Genomic DNA, 17,051 nt, shown 5'->3' with positions numbered 1-17,051 from the left:
CCCCAAGTCGGTCAGCGCAAGCCGGTGATCTCGGCGGAGTTGGGGACCCCCCAAAAAAGGGTCCCCCCTCTCCCGAGTACCACAGGCTTACGCTGAAGCCTGGGGCTCATCCCCATACCCCTGGAGCGGTGGGTATGGGGGTAATAGGGGTGGCAAATAATGTAACACTATTGTACTTTACAGTGGAACTACAAGTGCCAGCATACCTGCCATTTTGCACTTGTGGAACTACAAGTGCCAGCAGACATGCGGCACCTGTAATTTCACTGTAAAATAAATAGTTAAAAAAAGACAAAACACACACACCGTTCCCAGTATAAGTTTATTACATACACCTACCCATCCACACATACTTACCTCTACCAGAAGTTTCTGTCCCCTTCTCCAGTAGATCCTTACAACTTGGCCCTGCAAGAAAGATTTCATACTCTCCTACATCCAGCGCTGGTCTCCGTAGTAATCCATGGGATTTAAAGAAAAAAAAAAAAAAATAGTTACCGCAGCCACGCAACACAGCTATCTGTATGTGTGTTGTCACGCATACAGATAGCTCCCGAATGGACGCAGCCGGCACTTCACGGGGCATTGCAGTCCCGTCAGCCAATTAGCGGCAGCACTGACTGTAGAGCGCCCGCTGATTGACTCCGGCTACTGACAGTTCCCACGTGGTGTGACTCGACCACGTGGGAACTGTCAGTAGCCGGAGCCTATCAGCGGCCGCGCTACAGTCAGCGCTGCCGCTGATTGGCTGACGGGACTGCAATGCCCCGTGAAGTGCCGGCTGCGTCCATTCGGGAGCTATCTGTATGTGTTACAACACACATACAGATAGCTGTGTTGCGTGGCTCGGGTAACTCGTTTTTTTTTTTTTTTTAAATCCCATGGATTACTACGGAGACCAGCGCTGGATGTAGGTGAGTTTGAAATCTTTCTTGCAGGGCCAAGTTGTAAGGATCTACTGGAGAAGGGGACAGAAACTTCTGGTATAAGTAAGTATGTGTGAATGGGTAGGTGTATGTAATAAACTTGTACTGGGCATGGTGTGTTTGTTTTTGTCTTTTAACTATTTATTTTACAGTGAAATTACAGGTGCCGCATGTCTGCTGGCAATTGTAGTTCCACAAGTGCAAAATGGCAGGCATGCTGGCACTTGTAGTTCCACTGTAAAGTACAATAGTGTTACATTATTTGGCCCCCATACCCACCGCTCCAGGGGTATGGGGATGAGCCCCAGGCTTCAGCGTAAGCCTGTGGTGCTCGGGAGAGGGGGGACCCTTTTTTGGGGGGTCCCCAACTCCCCCGAGATCACCGGCTTGCGCTGACCGACTTGGGATGTAATGCTTTGGACCTGGAGCCCCGGTGATTGGGTCTCCGGGCTGTGGCATTACACCCCGGTTGGTTGGGTCTGGTGCTGGTCTTAAATATAGGGGTTACCCCACGTCGTTTTTGCCCCCTATATTTAAAACCAGCACTAGTCCCTGCAGCCTGGTGTTGGTTTCTAAAATACGGTGGAACCCTACACATTTTGTTCCCCGTATTTTTAGAAACCACCACTGGCTGGCAAGCCCAGGGCTGGTTTGGCTTTTGGGGGGGGGGAGACCTTATGTCATTTTTTTTTTTTAATTTTTGACTAATTTTATTTACAGGTTAACTAAAACGGAAATTTGCTGGAAATATTCTAGGGACCCCCCTAAATATGTCTAGACATGGGGGATCACTGTGTACCCCCATTTTTAACTTCTAAATGAAGTCGGGGTTTATAATAGCTGCGGCAGGAAAAAACACCTGGCAAAGCTATTTAAAAACCTCGACTTTCTTCTGCAGACAAAAACGGGGGTACCCATAGTGATCCCAGAGGTCTGGACATCTTAAGGGGGGTCCGAGAATTAATTCCTGAAAATTCATTTTTTTTTTTGCCGATCCAAGTATCGGCGGGTCCCGTTTTCGACTATTTCCAATTGAATACGGGGATAAGCGGGAGCGCGCGTAATACTTTTTCGCTGGCAAAACCTCCAATGTGCTGCGAAAACCTCGCTTGCGAGGTTAACGTTTGATATTGAATACCCCTCCAAATTTGATTTTATGTAAGGATGGCATTTCAACAGTTTCACATTGTCTTTTCACAAACACCCCAATTGCCTGTCACCTTTATTGTTGTTTCACTCTGTCTCTGAAACCACTGGGTAGTAAATTGACCCTTGTAAATACTGTTATTTTTGGATCATCAATTTAAGAATTAAATGTGCTGAAACATATTTTATGTTTTCAATTTCCGTTCCCTGCTACAGTTGCCGATTGGCAGAACATTGCTGCGGAATTTGAAAGGAGATGGGATTTTCCAAATTGCGGTGGTGCCATTGATGGCAAGCACATCCGGATTACCCAACCCAGCAATACTGGCTCCTTGTACTTTAATTACAAGGGCTACTTCAGTATCGTCCTAATAGCAATAGTTTCTGCCAAATATGAATTTATCTTCATTGATGTAGGAAAGAATGGTCAAGCCTCCGATGGTGGATCATTTAAAAACACAACATTTTATGAAAGGCTGGAGAAGAACATGTTACAACTTCCTACTGCTAATGATTGTTCACATGGGTTATCATTTGTATTTGTGGGTGATGAGGCATTTGCCTTGCACAAACATGGCCTTAAGCCATTTGCCCAAAGAACATTGACACCAGAATGGCGAATTTTCAACTATCATCTATCCAGAGCCAGAAGAACAGTGGAGAACACCTTTTGGGATTTTGAGTAATCGTTTTACAGTTTTCCACACTGCTATAAATCTGCGTGTGGATAAGGTAAATTGGGTGGTTATGTCAGCATGTGTCTTACATAACCTTTTGCTGCGTAAAACCCAAGGACAACCCAGTTTGACAACAGGAGTTTCCACTGAACCGGCACTTCCAAACTGGTCCTCTGTCAATCCTCCCTTGCTTCCCCAAGGTGTCACAGGAGGGGGGGCCAAGCAAATCAGGGACCGATACGTCTCTTATTTTAATGGTGACGGTGCCGTTCCCTGGCAGACAGACCGTGCCTAAAATGTTTTAAAAAAATTACCTGGCAGACAATTTGTATTTACAAGGAAAAATAAATTGAACCCTTTGTTATGTTTTCCTGTGTTGTCTTTTTTAAGTTGTCTCTTTACTTATTTTGTTCTTGTACATGAGTAACGCCAAAGTTTCAGAGACCCAAACTCCTGGCCTCTAGGTCCAAAGCATTACCACCGTAAATCACTTAGGGTAAGCCAGGGATTTTGGGGGAGTGGGGAACCCCTCAAAGAAGTTTACCCCCCTCACCAGCACCCCCGCCTTACGCTGAAGCCTGGCGCTAGTCTCCCTATCCCTTTCAATGTTGTGTATGGGTGTAATGTGTTGGGCAAATGATCTTATTTTTTGGAATCTTACAGTTGAACTACAAGTGCCAGCATGCCTGTCATTATGCTCTTGTGGAACTACAAGTGCTAGCAGCTATGTGGCACCTGTGATTTCACTGTAAAATAAATTTTTAAATAAGTGTGGATTTCCCCCCTACTGCAAATATACGCAATTATTAAAATATCTTGGCGCCCTTTTTCACCAAGCCACCACCCCAGGGACAATTTGGGTATTTTGTAAAATATGTCCAAAACCATTGTTTATAATCATCTACAAATGGTCGGAATCTGGGTGGAAAAAAATTTGTTTATTAAAACCATACTCCTGGCTGCTCGTTAACTTGTGGGTGACCACCCACAGCTTTAGCAAACGTCCAGGATGATGGAACATCGACCCACTTGTAGGCGTTCTGCGCGTGAAAGGGGGTCTAAATTGGGCCCACTAAATCAACAGTTATACATTGCAAATACTAAAGACATTAATTGTTTGCTTAATAATATTTAATTAAAATAAGTTTTTAAATAAAGACAGACCAATTTTAAATTAAATATTTTTAATTTTTAAAATACAAAAAAAAAAAATCATCCAGGAGTACTGGACAGGATATTCTGGGTAGTACCAAGCCACTGAGTGCCTTGAAAATAAAGAATACTCAGATCGGGGCTGCAAGGCTTCATCAGCTGCTGCAGAAGTATTGCATGGGCAAAAAAACAAATTCTACCCAAACTGGGTAAAGCAGAAGATCAAAAAATATTCCGAACAATGTCAGCGGAAGTCTACACAAAATATGGAATGCCAAACATTCCATAGGAAGGGCAACAATAAGGTGAAGAGAGTCCAACATTATGGTATTATGAGCAACTGTCCAACATCCAGACGAAAGAGAAGGAGAAATCGGGCTAAAAAAGAATTAGCAAACATGCCATAAAAAAAACATGTCTAAAAAAATTAGGTATCCAAAAAAATCTTCATGGGCAAGAGTGGCCAATGCACTCCCAACAGCAGAGTGAAGGGCAATTGAGGACGGCCCAGGAAGGTTTGACGGTGACGCAGGGGATCCCGACGCAGAACGGGGAGACATTTGTGGAGGAGGAATTGGGGGAATTGGCGCATGGAGGTGAATGGTACTTATTTCCGTGGGAAGACTTTGCTGGGGTATGTATGGGCTTATCGTTGTGGTTTCATCCACCTCATCTGAAATACCACGATAAATAAGCCCATATATAAGCCGCCGGCAAAGAAATTGGGTTCGGGGCTTCATTTTCCTCAACTCATTGCCCATGTTGATACCGAAAACAGTTAAGTCATCCGAGTTTGTCTGAAGAACCTCCTCAGCACGTGTTAAAAATCTTTCAGCCCGATTAGGTCTGGAACTTGAGGCTTGTGCCCCCTTGGCTGCCAACCTCTGCCTCTTCGCCGCTGGCTGAGGCTGCGGTGTTGTTGGTGGCGCCTCCACAATTCTTGCCTCAAGTTCCGTTAGCTCACTGGTTGGAGGCTCAGGATCTACTTCCTCCATAGGACAAAGCTGTCAATTTATTATTAAAAATACAAAAACCCAAAAAAAAAAAAATTAAAATATAAAAAAAAAATAGGACCTACATGACTACATAGCATCTGAAAACTATATTTAACAGGTTCTAGAATTTTTTTTAAATATATATAGTCCATGAACTGACAGAATCTTGAGTCTCCGCTACTTCAATAGGAGGATTCACCTCCACGGCCGGCTCCAGTAAGCTAACTGACTGTGTCTCCGCCTCTTTCGGCAGGACGAAACATTATATTGGTTTCTTCACCTCATCTGCCCCTGCTCCGGAACGTTTGGCGCACTCATATATTTTGTGTGCTCCCGCATAAACGTTGTTCAGAAATTATTGATCTTCTGCTTTACCCAGTCAATGGTTACACTTTTGTTCAGGGCCTTGCAATACTCCTGCAGTTTGACATAGCCCTTGTGTTTCAAGCCCCGATCTGAGTATTCTTTCAATTGCATATTCCAGAGACACTCATTGGCTTGGCAGATTTCAAGAAATCCTGTCCAGTATTCCCTGTTACCAGGCATGTCTGAAATACAAAGATTCAAAGAGACATTTAAAAAAACAGGTATATCAATTCTCTTAACATTAAAATAAAAAACCCTTTGATATAAAAAAAAAACTGTCCCATCAAAAATACTATATCCTATGTCACTGAGATCCATTTATGCGCTAGCACGTGCTGTGCCTCTCCCCGTGATACCTGTGAGGGCTTCTGTCACATAACCAACATGGCAGGTTGTGCAGCAGCATGGCAGGTCCTATGTGACATGCCAGGTTTTCCAAATAACATCGCAGATGAAAAAATAACATGGCAGGTTTTGCAGCAGCATGGCAGGTCCTATATGACATGCCAGGTTTTCCAAATAACATCGCAGATGAAAAAAATAACATGGCAGGTTTTGCAGCAGCATGGCAGGTCCTATATGACATGCCAGGTTTTCCAAATAACATCGCAGATGAAAAAATAACATGCCAGGTTTTGCAGCAGTCGCGATGCTGATGGCCCACTGAATACATTGTCCACAACTGGTGTCTCCTCCATTTCTCCCCCCCCCCTCCGCCCTGCCCCCGCTGCTGATGGGCTGCTGCTCATAGAAATAGCAATGTCCCTGCTGGTGTGTCCAACATTCCCTCCCCCCGCTGCTGATGGCCCGCAGCTCATATCCCAAACAATGTCCCCGCTTGTGTGTTCTCCATTCCAGACCCCACACTGCCCCCGCTGCTGATGGCCCGCAGCTCATATCCCAAACAATGTCCCCGCTTGTGTGTCCTCCATTCCAGTCCCCCTCCCTCTCTCCCCCACACTGCCCCCGCTGCTGATGGCCCGCAGCTCATATCCCAAACCATGTCCCTGCTTGTGTGTCCTCCATTCCAGCCCCCCTCCCCCCCCCCGCACTGCCCCCGCTGCTGATGGCCCGCAGCTCATATGGAAAACCATGTCCCCGCTTGTTTGTCCTCCATTCCAGTGATGTCCTCATTGGGTGGTCATATTCAAATGGCTCTGCTGGCAGAAATATCGCCCGAACAATTGGTAAGTGTGTATTCACCTACAAATTGTTGATGAATGGCAGGTCGGCCAGGTGTGTACCCAGCTTTAGTCAAGACTCCATTCTTGTTTGGATAGGTTAGTAAGTGCAATACGTATGTGTTTAATGCTAGACCTCTCTTTTTAAACATGATTACACTGTGACTTGGGTATGTATAGCTCTTCATATACATAGTAAGCTACAGCCTGGTTCCATATATGAGGATGTAAAGTGGAAACAATTCCACACCATAATTTAATTCAGATGAGCTTCTTTTCTATATCTGTCTCTCACCATATAACATTTTGAGCTCTATCACTGTTTAATATCAAGGTAGCTTCACCATTGGGCACATTTTTAATGTTAGCACGGATGGAACAGGTGATGTGCCTGAGGAAAGCTGCCATACTCTATATACTGTATCTAAGGGAGTGAAAATACTATTGTATTTTGTCATTGCTTTATTTGCTATAGCGAGATATGGTCAAGGTTGCCTGCATTTAATATGAGAAGTTGCATTTGCTGCCTAGACAGAAAGTTCAAGCTCCAATCCTGGTTTACAAGATGCTTGTGGTGTTTGTGTGGAGCAGTCAAACTTGTCTGTGTGAAGGTTTGTTGCATTCTGTGGGAGAGAGCGCGTTATGCTTACCTGGTTGGCATGTTCCCCTTAGGTGGGTTGGTGGAAAGATGGACATATTGTGTTATGTATGTATGGAATGTCCTTGCTCAGGGTTGACTAATCCTTATTGATATTTTAGGATATTTGTTTATAGCTATTGCCACTTTGTCTGCAGCTCTTAAGCTGTTTAATGTTCTTGTCAATTTTATGTTTATAGCTCTTACGCATTTATGTTGCGTTTATAGGTAGTTGTAGTATAGCTCTTCTTTACAAGCTCTAATTAAATATGTTCTCATTTGTTTTAATGAGTGTATGTTTATAGCTCTTATGTTTGTACTGTTGTGAGCACTAATTGCTATATCTGTAGCTTTTGAACTTGTATATATTTTTATTGTTAATTTCTGGTTTCATAGCTCTGATATGTTTAAAGCAATTTTTTTGTCTGTTTTGAGCCTGGGGTTATGGAGGTACTGGTATGCGCTTTGTCTAATAAATGTGAATTGTTAATGTTGTTGAGTCTACATTAGTAGTAAGTGTAAATCGGATGTCCTGCAACCATTTGATGTCAAGAAATATTAACAGGTTTGTTATGTCATTACATACTATAGTGTTTCAGTATATCTTTTTAAGGTGGGTATGGAGCAATCAATCCTAATTTAAGAATGAGCAGACTTGTGATATGCTCCCTTCAGGAGGATTCTCTTGTGGGTGCTGTGGAAAGGCAACTGTACACTGATCAGAGTTCGTTTAGAGTTGGTGATGTTGTATAAATCACATTTTGTGTATGCCGTGGGTTTTGTCACTAATGTGTACTTTTATCTGTGGCTGATAAGGTTGAAATTAGGGTTGGCCATCGACCACCAATGATTAACAACAATGAATGATTGCTTACTGAAGGTAGATGGTTATACTATCATTGTGGGATCTGTGGAGGTTGTTGTAATTGCGCTTCTTTGGTATTGGTGTGGTTGTTGGTGGTGTGTGGAGCAGCTAAGATAGAGTAAAGGGTATCCGGCCTCTACAATTGGAGATGGGAGATAAAGAAATTATGAAGCACTCACCTGTGTGTATCTAGATTGGGAGCTGTTTGTGTAGAGTCATGCAGGGTGTGCTGTCAGATTGTGGTTCACCAAACCTGTTTATCTAAAGGCCCCCATATATCAGCAATCGATTGTGGCAATTCTGCAATTTGCAATCGATTGTGTATAAAATTCTGCAGTGTATGGGCTTCACAGATTGCAACCAAAAAGTGATTGGAATTGTTAAATCAGATTGTCCAACATGTTGGATTTCACAGATGGATTGGGGCTGTAGATTGCTAGTGTATGGACATGATCAGCAGATTTGCAGACCGTTACTAGTAAAATGATGGGCCTTTCAAGATTGGCAGATCTGTTTGCTGCAATCGATCTGCAAATCACTGAAAAAGATCTGTAATGTATGGGCGCAGATTGCTAGATTGGGAAATCCTAAGAACTGGCAATAAATATTAAAATTGTTCAATTGTGGTTTTCAGATTGCTGATGTATGGGGGGGGGCCTTTACCCACCGCTATCATTTTGCCACATGGCATTTTCCTGCAGTGCAAACACTGTATATCCTTCCAAACATTGATTCCAGCTTACGGCATGGCTTAGACGCCATATTGTTTACATTCTGACATGGCTGCACCGATCCACAGACTGTATCATTCACATGACCAGTGCAGTCAATCAGTGTTCAGTCTCCCCTATTTAAACCTCAGCCCATTAGCACATCGCCAGCAAAATTCGTCTTACCACTTGTTCCTGGTCAGCATTCTAGTTACTGCCTTCCTTACCTGTAACTTGCTGAGTGAGGTCCTGCTCTGTGCTAGTACGCTCCGTGGTGCTCCACCACTCTACACCAGTGCCTCCCTGCTTAACTTAAACTACAGCTGCACTCCCTGCTTCTTGCTGTTGGCACCATCTGCGGAACATCCTGCACACGTTACCTGCGGATTCATTGGTTCTCTGTGCGCAGTCTGCTTCAGTATATTCCTGCAATCAATTGGTCATTTGCATCATAGTGCTAACTCCTATACAGCTACCATCATCTGTTACACTGTGAAAGTCATTTCAGCTTTTGTGTGTTCACTTCAGCTATACCACCTGGCTGACTTCATCTGCACCTGTAGAAGAATCTTTTCTATGTTATATTTATACCTGGGGTAACTTATATATTCAAACCTATTTTTATCTAAAATCTAAACAATTAACCTATAATGCAACAACACCTGAGCTGCATGCAAATTCCAGTTGTCATATCTATTGTACTTGCAGAGAGTGCATACAATAGTGTGTATCCATACTTCCACATTCAGTATTAAGCACCACTCGTACAAGTGTTCTAGAGTGGGCGGTGTTCAGCCACAGTCAGGCAGTGCCTCTCTAGTTTTACTCTGCCCTGCCTTTTTGTTCCTGTGATTGTGACCTATGAGTAAAAGCATCATCCGTGCATCCAGTTTCTCACACCAGTTCTCACCAGCGGGATGTATTCGACATCCCGGCGTGCGGGTTGAGTGTGGGTACGGGGAGGTTAGGTTTAGGCACTAGGGGGGGAGGTTAGGTTTAGGCACTAGGGAGGGAGGTTAGGTTTAGACACTAGGGGGGGAGGTTAGGTTTAGACACTAGGGGGGGAGGTTAGGTTTAGACACTAGGGGGGGAGGTTAGGTTTAGACACTAGGGGGGGAGGTTAGGTTTAGGAACTAGGGGGGAGGTTAGGTTTAGGCACTAGGGGGGAGGTTAGGTTTAGGCACTAGGGGGGGGAGGTTAGGTTTAGGCACTGGGGGGAGGTTAGGTTTATGGGGAGGGAGAGGTTAGGTTTATGGGGAGGGAGAGGTTAGGTTTAAGCACTAGGTGGAGGTTATGGTAGTTAGAAAAATACTACTTACAGCTGTTCTCTATGGGGTCGGGATTCTGGCTGTCAGTATTCTGACCAGCGGCATCCTGGCAGCCAGGATTTCATACCCAACCCCTCCTCAGCATAGTCCAGTGGTCCCGGTGCTGTGCCCACAACAAAAACAGAACCGGACATGCTTGAACAGTGGTGATGGTTCTGAGGGTGTATTTCAGGGTATGTTTGCAGATGGGGGGCGGTATGTAATGGAGTCTGAGAATTTTTGCGAGTATAAACTCGAACCTTCTTGAAGGTGCAAGTTGGTTCCTAAATTTGCAAATGTAATGGGGTGCGAGTTTAAGGCTCCGAGTTTGACTGGCATGCGAGTTAAACTGCGGGTAAACTCGCACCTTGTAATGCGTCTTTCATCACAAGGTACGAGTTACACAGAAGCATGCATAAATCGGTGAGATCCTAGAAGGCTTCTGTGTGAAAAAAACTATTAAAATGTTAAAAAAATAAATAATAAAAAAATTGTTAGGTCATCCCCTAAAAGCACAACCAGCACTGGTCTTTTTTGAGCCAGTCCTGGTTGTGAAAATATGGGGGGAAAAAGATGTAGGGGACAACCGTATTTTCATTAACCAGCACCAGGCTCGGTGAGCCAGTCCTGGTTGTGGAAACATGGGGACAAAATGAGTAGGGGTCCCCTGTATTAGCCAGACCAGCACCAGGCTCTGTCTAGCAGGGGTGTAATGCCACAGCCATGGAACGCGATTTTCAGGGTTCCCCGGTCAAAGCGTTATCACCCCATGCTAGTTAGCCCTGGCCGGGGCCATTTTTAAAATATTTATTTTGCCGATGAACTAGAGGTACCAGCGGGCTCTTAATGCCCTGCATGCTGGTACTTGTGGTTCTCCAAATACCAGCATGCGGCGAAGGCTTGCTTGGGACCTCTAGTTCTCTTGTAAAGGACAAAATTATTCTATTTTTCACACAATCAACATGGCACCCACTGCTCAGAGTGCCAGGGATAGCCTCAGGCTTTTTCAGCCCAGGCCTGGGGTGCCCTGGAGCGGGGGAACCCCTTTATTGGAGCAGTCCCACCTCCCCAAGGATCCCCGACCTGGGCTATCTTGCATGGGGTGATGATGTTTTGCACGGGGGATACCGTGAAGCGGGTCCAACAGCTGTGGTATTGCACCCCCGCTAGAAAGAGTCCGATGCTGGTTGTGGCTAATCCGGGGAACCCCTACTCCTATATTTTTTTCTTTTATTTTTTTTACATTTTAATAGCTTTTTTTCCCACACAAAGCCATCACGGACCTCACTGATCTGTACATGCTTCTGTGTAACTCTCACCTGCTCAGGCTATACTCGCTAGCATGAAGCAGGACTATTTTTTTGCGAGTTAAGTAATATTGTGCCAGTAAAGCCGCACTCTTTTACATTGGCTGAGTTGTATGTTTTCCATGGAAAACTTCAGGATGCGAGTTTCGGCAGTGGGAGTCTGAGAAATATACGAATTTGCATGTTTTTGCACCCTATTACATAGGGTTAGTTGTGAGTGGGAAGCCGTTTATTGAAAAAGCAACGCGATAAACTGAATGCTGTCAGGTGAATGTTGTGTGATCTGCTGTTATTGGGTCTGCTCTTGTAGTGAGCACACTTTATGCATATAGCAGTATGAAACTGCTATACTCCTATTCTGTGAATATAGATATGATGGGTGTGCGCTGTATGGAGAGGTAGGGTTTTTAAGGGAACTCCTTTACCATCTATTTCAGTGATCGATAGGTTTCCCCTTTCAGACTTTATAGTCTCTGAGGCTCAGTTTGTGAGTCTAAGCGTTCAGGATGTGTGCAGTGGTGGCGTCCTGCACTGTTCAGGAAAGCTGCCAAAAATGAACCTACTGGTAGGTGAGCAGTGGTGTGGCTGCAACTGCTGCTCTCCGTCTGGGCTCCAGATACTTCATCAGCCTGGAGTGATGCTCTTCCCCCTAGGGGGGGTCATTACTAATTATCTGACAGATGCAGTTTTCTAACTAAGGCAACCCCATCTGCACATGTGGTCTAGGTCCTACCGGCAGCTGGTAGTGCTTCTGGGGGCTATATGATGAACACAGTTTACAATGATGCAAAGTTGGGATGTGCTGCCATCTCCCACTGTCGATGGCGGTATACATAAGACAAAATTGAAGTAAGGTGGAGGTGTGAGATGCTCTGTAGGACAGGTGTTGGTCTAACCTGTTTTGACTCTATGTAGTCTAAGGAGGTAGGTGAATGAGTGAACCCGGCATCCGGTATTTGTAGCTCTTCTGGGTCGCGTTTCTGTGTCACGTGGTGGCCCCGCAGCCAATGGGAGAGGCACCAGGATGTTCAATGGAAAAAGACCATAATTTTTCCGTTGCTCAGCCATGGATGCAGTTATTGTTCCTCTGCACATAAGAAGGCTTTAACCCGATGGTTAAAAACTGTCCATGGTAAATAAGTTGATGAACCAATCCTAGTTTAAATAGGGTTTGGACTTTAGGGAGGTGATTCAATTGGTAGCGTCTGCAACTGTCAGTGCTGGGCGTCCGATGGAGCAATTGTTGCTCCATTCTGGCACGATAGCTGCCAGGATGGCATTGCTTCTCGCCCCCTCCTGAGGATGTGAGCAGAAATGTGAAGTCTGTGGTTTGGGCGCTCATGGGCACCCTATCCAGGGCGCCCAAAAACAATTGAATTGCAACATTAATTTAGGGTGCTTTAAAAAAATGTTTTCATCATTCCAGGTGACAGATTTATTACCTGGGCTCTTTTGCCTTTTGTTATGTCATTGCTATGTTTTGTGTAGTTTAATAATACAGACCTGCAAAATTTAATTCACTGAAACTTGTCTGTAATTCTCTGACTGATTTATAAAGTTATTTGGTGTGATGATTTAAAAAATAACTACAGTATGATTTTTCTCTAAAGGTGGCCATATACTGTGCAGTTATCATCCTGATCAGCTGTCTATCGGCTTTATGACTGTGACCAAGCAACAATTATCGCTCAGTCAGGCATGAGAAATCGTTCAGCATGCTCAAATGATGCGATAATTGGTGTTCAGATCTGATAGTGGATAAAATTAGCATCACACAGAGATACCAGTTATCTGACAGTGTATAGCAACTTCAGATAATTGCTCTGACGGCGAGTTTTATCTGTCTGTGGCAGGGGTGGGCAATAAGCGGCCTACCAACTATTGTGGAACTACATATCATAGCATGCCCTGTTACAATTTTGCTATCAGGGCATGCTAAAACTGTGTGAAGGCATGCTGCAATGTATAGTTCAACAGCAGCTGGAGGGCCACTTATTGCCCACACCTGGTCTATGGCCAGCATAACAAGGCTTATTGTGAGATATGGGGAAAATAGCTTATTCACTTCCATTCTAGTGAAATGTTTTTTGTTTTTTTTTCTTCAAGGTCCATAGGGGATCAACAGGGATACCATACCATGGGGTGTGTGTGGTTGGAGTAATCCGGGCGCCAAACAGTTAAACATTTAGCCCACAGGATGCCCCGGGCCTCCTCCACATATACCCTGCCCCCAGCAGACATGTTTTCATTTAGTGCTGGACAGGACCGGTCGCACCTTTAGAACAAGGGGACTGCTTAGGCAGCGCAAAGTTTTATTTTTGAGGTTTTCTTTTTTTTTTTTTTTAAATTAACTGAGCAAGCAGCAAGGCGTCCTAATGGGCGCCTGTGCGGCTGCTCCAGCTACCTTTGCCAGCTACCTTCGTCTGAGAGAGGTCTGGTGATTACAGCGACCCCCAGCGGGGCTATACTTGCCACTCCACTGGGGACCCAGGACTGCAGATGGAGCGGAACATGTAAGGCGATTCCCCGCTTGCAGGGATTTGCTTTTTGTGCAGTCCTTGCCTCCAGCGGTGGAGACCTGCCGGAGGACGCTGCAGTGGGGCGACTGGTCCCTTCCCTCCCCCACTAGACCACCGGGACAGTTAAATGCTGGTGTCGGGGACCATGTTAAAGGCCAGCGGCACTCGGCGGTTCATGTAGCAGCGGGGAAGTAGCTCTCCCCCAGCCCAGAGCGCGATCCCTCACATGAGGTTTCCCTGTTCTTCCTCCTCACCCTGCTCCCTATATGAGAAGCTCGACAGCCATTAATCAGGGCTTTTCTGAAGCTACAGGTCTCGGATATTTTGGGTCCAGTCTTCTTGGTGCCAGGTAATACAGCGCACAAATCCTACCAGTCCTTTGAGGCTTGAGTAGTTGATTTAGTGCCCATTATAAGTATATTTATATGCATTGTATGTGGCTTGTGCTAGCTCTGCTGTTATTTACTGCCTTAAACTTTCTGACTGTCGGTTATATCTATCCCTGCTGCTCTTTCTTAAACCCTCAACTACCACGTGTGTAGGGCACCAAGAGGACAGTCCTTTCCCAACTAGATTGGGGGCCAAATGTAATAGAGTGAGAGTTTAGAAAATGTGAGCGTTTAGCAATAAAACTCTCACACTAAGGGGCTTATGTATGAAAGCTTGATGTGAGATAAAATTGTGAAATATAGATCACCAACCAATCCGCTCCAAACTATCATTTCTTAAACACAGCCTGCAAAATGTAAAGGGGGGCATCCACTAGACGATCTACTCCCTGTCCAATCTCTAAACTATTTTCCCTTGATTTTTTTCCCTTGAAATTTTATCTTTCAGTCTGAACGATTTGCAAACGATCAAGTGAAATTGACCTGCATGTTCAGTCGACTGACGAGACTATCAAACGACCAGCGGGAGCGCGCATCGTTGATCGACCAAACACTGCAAGATTTATAAACGAGTTTTAAACGATTGAACGATAACGACGTCGTTATCGTTCAATCGCCAGCTAAACTCGTGTAGTGGATGCCCCCCTTTAGTTAGGAGCTTATTGGTTGGTGATATATATCTCACAATTTTATCTCACATGAAGTATTGATACATAGGGGCCTATTCATTAAACATTAAAATTCTCTGGAGATAATTAGCTTTAGAACTCTCATGGAGTTCTAGCTAATTATAGGTGGAATTCATCATTCCACCTCTCCATAAGTATCTATTCAGAAAAGCTGTCATTTTTGCGATGACAGCTTTTCGGGAAATAGATACTATTCCCTGCCTACATTACCTTATCGCATCTGGAAACAGTGCTGCGCATGCGCTGTTACATCTGTAAAACCAGCGCATGCACAGCACTGCCTACAGATGCGTTAAGTTTCGTACTAATGTATGGGGAGTGTGGAAATTAACGCAGGGGAACTTAGCAAGGAGATATCTGTGATATCTCCTGTGTTAAGTCTGTTCATGAATACCAAAATAACGTTATTTAAGGAAAATGTCCTTAAAAACTTTATTTTAGTGTTGATGAATAGGCCCCTAAGGGGGATATGTATCAAAGCTTGATGAGAGCTAAAATTGTGAGAGAAAAAGTATTAACCAATCAGTTCCTAACTGTCATTTTTCAAACTTCCTATAAAATGTAAGTTAGAAGCTGATTGGTGATTTATAGCTCACAATTTTATCTCTCATCAAGCTTTGATACATAGGCCCCTTATACATTGATCAGGTTGCATTTTCAATACAGGAAACACCTGGATGAGAGTTTAATTCTTGATTTTTTTTCGAGTCTGAAAAACATGCATTTTCTGTGACTTTATTACATTGGCTGAGTTTTCTCTCACATCTTCTAAACTCTCACCCTATTACATTTGGCCCTGGGTGTTTTCATTCAAATGTCTGAGAATTTTCCCAAGTCTTCCCTTTAAATTTGTTAGTAAGATTCAAACACTAGTTTAGTATTTTTCAGTCTGCGGGTCACTTGTTCTTTCAGGGGAGCGATGGATACAGCTTAGTGCTACTAAAGAGTGGATTTTGGGAGTTTATTGCCTGCATTGTGCACAGTGCTGTCACTGATTGTTTCCTTTTTCCCAGCAGTAACGTTCCCGCTAGGCTGTTTTAGTGGGGCGCCGCGCACTGCCCTATTTCTGAAGGGCAGAAAGCACCCTGCCCTCCAGCGTGGCGCCCCGCTGAGACAGCCTGCGGGTTCTGTCTCCACCCGCGGATCACAGTGTCCAGCAGGTGGTCAAAACAGCGGCGCAACGGTAATCACTGTGACTGCTGCGCTTGGGGGCTGCCCGGCGTGTCTGTAAGTGCCAGGCACGCCCCCAGGCGTGATGAAAAGGGGGCGCGTCATAAACGTGTCTCTTTTCTTTGGCCATGCACCCTATTCGGGTGCATGCCCTGTCTCTAGGTCCGGCGCCCTGCCTGCTGCCGGACCTAGAGTGAACACTACAGCAGTATAGCATTTTGAAGAGATCAAATTCACAATCGTCTACAAAAGGTGCCTGTGGGACACAAAAAGGAAAACGCAGGGACATTTGATTGGAAAATGTTAGGTGTTTGAGAGATGTAAAGATGGGTTATAGTTTAAAACTTGATCCTGGGCAAGATTCATAGGTTCTGAACTGTATAATGTCTGCAATTTGTCTGTCTTAAAGATCACTTTACTGTGTGGATTATATGTGCATTTTGGCAGCCTGGAGCATGTGACTGAAATAGTTTAGCCTGCGATTATTTTGTTAGGTAATCAGGGGTGTGTCTGAAGTTCAGTGTTTCTTAGTGTGAATCCTGTTATTTAGAGACACTATTAGCTGTGCCAGAACTAAGGTAAGAGCCACCAAGCAGATGTCCTCTCCAAGCCTCTCTGATATTCCCCATGAAGCAGGCAGCTAGCAGGGGGTGTGACAGGGCACACATTCCTTTATACTTGCTGATAATGCTGTCTCAGATGCAGTCTGCTTGTGGTAGAGAATAGACTAAAGATGATGATTACTATAAACCATACAGTGTGTTTTTTTTTTTTTTTTTAAACTTCATTGATACTTAATGTACGACTTGCATGGAGTTTTGAAATGTTCTTACTACCGCGTGAGCGTACGAACAGTATAACTTTTTTGTTTTCTAAGGTTGATTCAAAACATTCAATGTAGCTCTTTAACTGCCTTGTGGTGTTTTTCTTTATTTTTTTCCTAATCCAGGAAGCATGGATGCATGAGGGGGGGAAGGGCTTAGTGTTTCCTAGGGAAGATTGAGTCGGACTATAC

The sequence above is a fragment of the Taudactylus pleione genome, unplaced genomic scaffold (genome assembly GCF_031769625.1).
Source record: "Taudactylus pleione unplaced genomic scaffold, aTauple2 ptg000085l, whole genome shotgun sequence".
NCBI lineage: Eukaryota > Metazoa > Chordata > Amphibia > Anura > Myobatrachidae > Taudactylus > Taudactylus pleione.
Note: the sequence above shows the minus strand (reverse complement) of the source record.